This window comes from Aegilops tauschii, chromosome 6, assembly GCF_002575655.3.
Source record: "Aegilops tauschii subsp. strangulata cultivar AL8/78 chromosome 6, Aet v6.0, whole genome shotgun sequence".
Taxonomy (NCBI): Eukaryota; Viridiplantae; Streptophyta; class Magnoliopsida; order Poales; family Poaceae; genus Aegilops; species Aegilops tauschii.
The window spans coordinates 326122752-326128664 of NC_053040.3; the positions used below are offsets into that span (position 1 = coordinate 326122752).

At 44.1% G+C, this 5913-nt stretch overlaps 1 long non-coding RNA gene across 1 annotated transcript; it reads left to right on the plus strand.

Moving 5' to 3' along the window:
* Nucleotides 1-237: 237 nt before the first annotated feature.
* Nucleotides 238-1924, plus strand: LOC141025373 (uncharacterized). The gene is made up of 2 exons (XR_012186855.1): nucleotides 238-522; nucleotides 631-1924. It is a non-coding gene; the product is annotated as an uncharacterized lncRNA (long non-coding RNA).
* Nucleotides 1925-5913: the final 3989 nt, after the last annotated feature.

The window sequence follows — 5913 nt, forward strand, 5'->3', positions numbered from 1 at the left end:
TCCCATCGTCTTCAGCAACCGGGAGGCCGACCAGGCGATGCGGCTCGGTCCCCCGAGCACGTTGGTGTGCCGAGCGTCGCGGGAGGTGGCCAGAATCGCCGACGAGCCCCGTCGGGATCCTCCTCTGCCGCGGCAAGGCGCGGGCGAGAGGAAGGAGACGAAGGCGCTGACCCCCCCCCCCCCCCCCCCCCCCGCGTCCCCTCGAGCTGGCCACGGGCCCCGCGCGTCAGCCCCTCAGCCGTTCACCCCGCCCCTCCACGTCAGTTAAGTGGAGACGAATTCCCATGCAATCCGTTTTCTTCTTCCGAAAGCGTATTCTTTTCTACTTCAGCCAAAGTACGCTTTCCTTTAATGAAGACGTATGCTCTCTCTGTTACAGCAAGGAATACGTTTTCCAGAGGAGAAGATCCTGGAGTACGCTTTCAGTTTTTCCGGCTAAGGGCCTGTTTGTGATGATTTTCATTACAGATAGGTCCCTGGCAGAAAACACTTCATATCTTTTTACTCACAACTCCAAATGAGGTGAATCCAAAGCCCACGTCTTCGTTTCATCGAGCCCGTTCTGATGGAACCATTTTCACCATGTTTCGACATTCTGAAAATGACCATTTTGCCCCTGCCCTTATTCAGCCCCCTCCGAGAGAGTACGTTTTCAGGCGATCCTTTCCGCGAGTTTCTCGCACTTTCTCCCGATGATTTCTTCCGCCCCAGGCAAGCCACACCCTCCATTGGTATGATTGCAATGCAGTGACATGGTTTCTTTATTTAAACTTGTTTAAAATATTGTGTTAGCTACTTGTGATTTGTTCATGGCATTTATCGGAGTATTATATTGATCTTGTTATTGCCATGATATTTGCTTGGAGTTCTCGGATTAATATTTTGATGATTATGTCGATGACATGTGCCTTTGGATTCTTAGTGGCTATTATAAGCTTGTGTGCCCGTTGTTGTTGTTGTACCCGGGTTGTCCCTGTGTGGGACCGTTTATTGTTTTGGCCACGACGGTGGTCGTTGTGTCTTTGGTAGACACGGGGCCACCCAGGACTAGCCCAGTGGGGAATGAGTCGGAGTGGCCGGGAGAGTGTCATGGCAGTAGATCGGTTTTGTCGGAATGCCATTGGTCCACCCGAATGGGAGTGCGAGGCCATGGGTTCCGTGGTGTGGGTAAAGTGCGCTACCTCTGCAGAGTGTGTTTGTTTAAACTATCGATAGCCGCGTCCTCGGTCATGGGCATGGGTTCGTACTAGGTCACACCGTTCGATCAACACTCACATGACAGAATAACTTATAGGTGATTTATATGTGGATATTTTGAGCAGTACAGATTGGCAGGATGTTGATGATGATGTTGAGACCAAGTGTTGGTCATGGTTGTGATCGCCGGAAAGATCACCGTTTGGTTTTGATCACGAGGTGATCGAGATGGGATATTGCTTGGCCGGTTAGCCAAGAGAGATATGGTTATGGAGATCTGAGATGGTGATTTATCAGTATTGTAGTAGTTTCATATCATGCTTAGTAGTTGATGCCGTATCATGGTCGATGTTAATTTAATTAACCTGTTTAATACTATGTTGTTGTTTTGCCTTAATGCTTTTGGTTGTTGTGAGCTTGCAAGTACATTCAATGTACCGACCTGGCGTGTCATGCCAGATTGCAGGTGATGCCGTGATTGCTTGATTGTTTGTTGAGGTGTCCGTTCATGCGAGCTAGACCGTCTCCCAGCCAGAGTCCCTGCGGAGTGGAGTTCACCACCTTCGTCGTTGTTCCGCTGCTAAAAGTTTTCCGCTGCTACGAGTTGTTCCGCTGCTAGCATAGAGCAAGTGTAGTATCGCAGGCGTAGTGTCGCCATGCTGATGTGATCATTGTAACATCAGACCCGTGTAATTATTATTCTTGTAATAAGAGCTGATTTTTTCTATGTCAAGCAGTGCCGTATTCCAGAGACTTCTCCTCGATCTTTGGGCTGGAATACGGGGCGTTCCGATTTCTCTGAGCCGGCGTGCCACAGGCTTGGTATCAGAGCAGGTCTGGCTGTAGGACGCCCTAGTCAGCGCGAGTGGTACAAACCGGTAGTAATCGGTAGTTTAGAGGTGGTCTTGTTTGTCGCATTTGGTTGCTGCATTTGTTTGTTGCATAGCATGCATATAGTCTTAGTATTTTTACTAACAGTTTAATCTAGTGAGTGTAGATGGCATCGGTTCAGATCCACTACAGCTCAGCCTTTGCATTTCTGCAGTTTTCTTTTCTTGCTCATTCTTCGGGGTTTGGCGTCATTTCTGTCCCAGCACAGTGATGCCAAGTGATCCTGACACTGTTTGCAAAAATGGTGCTCAAGTATCGCGCCGAATTATTTCCTTCAGCCCCACCTTTTGTTTCGGTGGTAGACATGCTTCTATCACGGATCGTCCTTTTTCTTGTCATTTTGGCAACCCTTAATGATCGTAGTTATCAAGAAAGGGCAGTGTCAGCAGCCTCAATTTTTCCCCGCTATCCTATTTCTTGGACGAGTACGGATCTTTTTCCGTCCGCTTGATAATAATTTGGTTGCGACCTTCATGTCCCACTACATGATTATCGAATGCGTCCTCGCCTCCAACCTAGTACAGGTTGCTACCTGGCTAAGCTAGCACTTGGTGTAGCGCTGTTTACACCAATTTTTTTCACACATTTATTCGTCCTCGTGCACATCATCACAGCATGCTAGATCGTAGAACCGGAGATCCCGCGAGATTTGTGTGCTTAAGTAGGCATGCGTATTGTGTGACTAGCACTAATATGTGATATTGATTGTGTGTGAATTGATTGTTGTTGTGTGTTTTTGTTTAGTTGAGTTTTCTTTTGCCTCTTTCTTTTTAGGCCCCGGTGTTACATTATTTTTCCCCTATAAAGAGTTGCTCATCAACTGATACCGGACTCGAAGGAGGAATAAGTATTTCAAATATTTGCAAGAAGCTCAGCTAAACATTATGGCCTTCTCAGTCAACCGCATGATATAAGGAATATCTGCTAAGAATGCCAATTGTGTCTTGGATTGATTATGCGCATCAATTCTACAGCAGTAACGATCCAAACAGCAGTAAGACAAGTCAGATGCAAGACCAACGGTATATTTTTTAGTCAAAGGTATGGATCATACGCAAAGTTTTGGCTCAGCTATAAATGGTACTTGAAATATGTTATACTCCAAGAGAAAGTCGGGATGTGATATGCTCAAGGAAGACAGTCAAGCAAATTTTCTCATGCAAATGATCAGCCGCAAAATATTATGGAAGTGTGCATGGATTTCAGTCTGCATATCAGTATGAAGTTTTGGACATAAGTAACCCAGTATTATTCCACACGCTATCGGAAGAAATTTATGAGGCAAGGCTCCTCAAATTTTTCCTCAGCATGATATGTGAACAATTTCCAGCCCACGGTACCCGGTCTTTCTCAACAAGATACCTCGGTAAAAGCTTCTAACAAGACGGAAATGAATTTTTCTCAACAAGCAAACCCGAGGAGAAGCTTCTCAAGTACGGAACTCAAGTTTCTCCAGCACAATAATCCGACCAAGCTTCGTGTGTAAGCTATCGAGATTTCTTCTGCACGCTACCCAAACAAAAGCCTCGAGCAGAATCTAAGAGTCTTCCTCAGCAAGCTACTTGGATGGCTTCCCTCGTAAGCCACTCAGTACGCGTCAGTACCACACTATGCACCGTTCTCAGAGATTATATGATGAGTTGGCAGTATATGGCAGTACATCTCAAGGATCAGATTTGCAATAATTTTGTTAGAGGAACAATTCAGTCAAAACATATGCCTCCCGCAATAATATGGTATTCAGTTGCATATGATTATTATACATATGGTACGCATGTATCTCGGGCCAGATCGGTCACTTATACGGGATACAGCACTGATCCAGCAGATATACCTAAGAAAGGTACGGACCCAACAACCTCATAAGTCATGCAAATGAAGATAAGCAGAGGTACACACCTTATGTAATGCAAGGATCGACAAGATCTGAACATGACATCGCAGAAGTAACAGTCTTGACAATGCCACCAAGGCCAATATTCCACACCTACAAGGGGATCTCATGAACTCTTGTCACCTTCTTGTATGATTGGCCTCAGCAATGAGCTCCGTACAGCTACAAACCCCGAGAATATGTCATATATGTGTGAACACAGGTCAGAAAATAAGCAGAAGAAATAATGCCAACAATATTGCACTAGCCACAGTCATGGTCATACGAAGAATCAAGGACATGTGTGGCCACGTTATTTCAGTAAGGTATCCTGACAAAGAAAATCATGACCGTTAAAGGGTGAGACTGACAGCAAAGGTATGATGATTTTCGCACGATCATCAGGGTCCGGATACCCAAATCAGTTGGAGGCCATAATTCCATATGGATCCACAAAGACATACACCTTCAGCGGCCTACTCTATTTACAAGGAATTTCATATCCCGCTGACCCGCTTGGAATGGTTAGTGTGGAAAATCCAAATGAGTATACCGACAAAATGAGAAAATCAAAAGCCGAACAATCAGCTCAGACACGGTATACGGAATCAAGTACCCGGTCAGTCTGTCAGGAAAAGCATTTGTCCGTCAGCCCCTGTCGGGCAAAGTCTCAAGATGTAAATGTTTGAGGTATGACATAACTATAACTCCATACACCATTATATTGCTCACGACAGAAGGCAGTCAAATCTCTGGTGTATGCCACATGCTCGAGCCAAAGGAAATAAATCAAGATAAATCAGTGCACCTATGAGCCGTCAGATCCCGTCAGAAGATGGCCATGATTAATTCTAAGCATTTATTGAACCCAGAAGGCTTGCAGCAACCCCATGACAGAAATGAAAAGGTTTTCATGACAAAAGGAAATTTATGCTCAGATCCGTTGGATATCACCGCCGATATGAAAGAATCAACATTAGCAAAAGGATTTGGTATATGAGCAAAGACCCATCAAAATTTGGGGAAAGGTGAAGCAAGCCACCCCAGAGCAAGGTAAGTTGATCATCTGAAATTCTTGGGGGAACAATAAATAAAGGAAAAAGGATGCCCAAGTTGGAAACGGTATCCTCAAGTCATACTTGTTCCCAGAGCAACTAAATCTCGAGGACGAGATTTCTTTAACGGGGTAAGAGTTGTAACAGCCTGGATTTTGGCCATTTTCTTTTTCTTTTTGATTTATTGGTTTTTGCTCTGTTTTTCTTTTTGGAGTGGTTCTGTGGCCTTGTCACCTGGGAAATCATCCTCTTTTTCCTTCCCAAGTGGATCATCATTTTCAAAAACCTGCCAAGATCATGTCACTTCACTGCTTGACCAAACCCTAAAATCTTTTTCTAGGGAATATTCCTTTTTTATATTAAAGGAATAACCCTGTCTGCCCTAGGTTGTGAAGCAACCTTTAATTCCATCACTCCTAAAATTCCCAAATAATTCTCATAAATTGTTTGGGTCATATCTTTCTCAAATATGGCAAAATATTTCATTTGTCGTGTTTATCATCTTGCTCAAATAATTCATTTCCTATTCTGCCCTAAATGGCACATTGTGAAGCAAGTGCTATTTTCCTTTTCCCAATTGACCTCAAACTCCTTGGACACCTTTTCCTGTCCATATCATTGCCACATGCCAAAATGCAACCTCATTTGCCTAATAATTATTTAATTATGATTTTCCAAAGTTTCTGTCCAAAAAGAAGCTTTGTGAAGGAGGTGAAAGCTAGGCATATCCAAATGAGTTTCCATTTTTCATGATCCCTCATATCATCATATCATAGCCCTCCAACAAAGTAGAGCTCTTGTCATGCCTCCATGTGAGCTCATCTTCAATTCTTTGATTCTGCCCAAAATTTCAGTTTGTGAAGCAAGTATATTTTATCTTGCTCCATTATGGCTGCC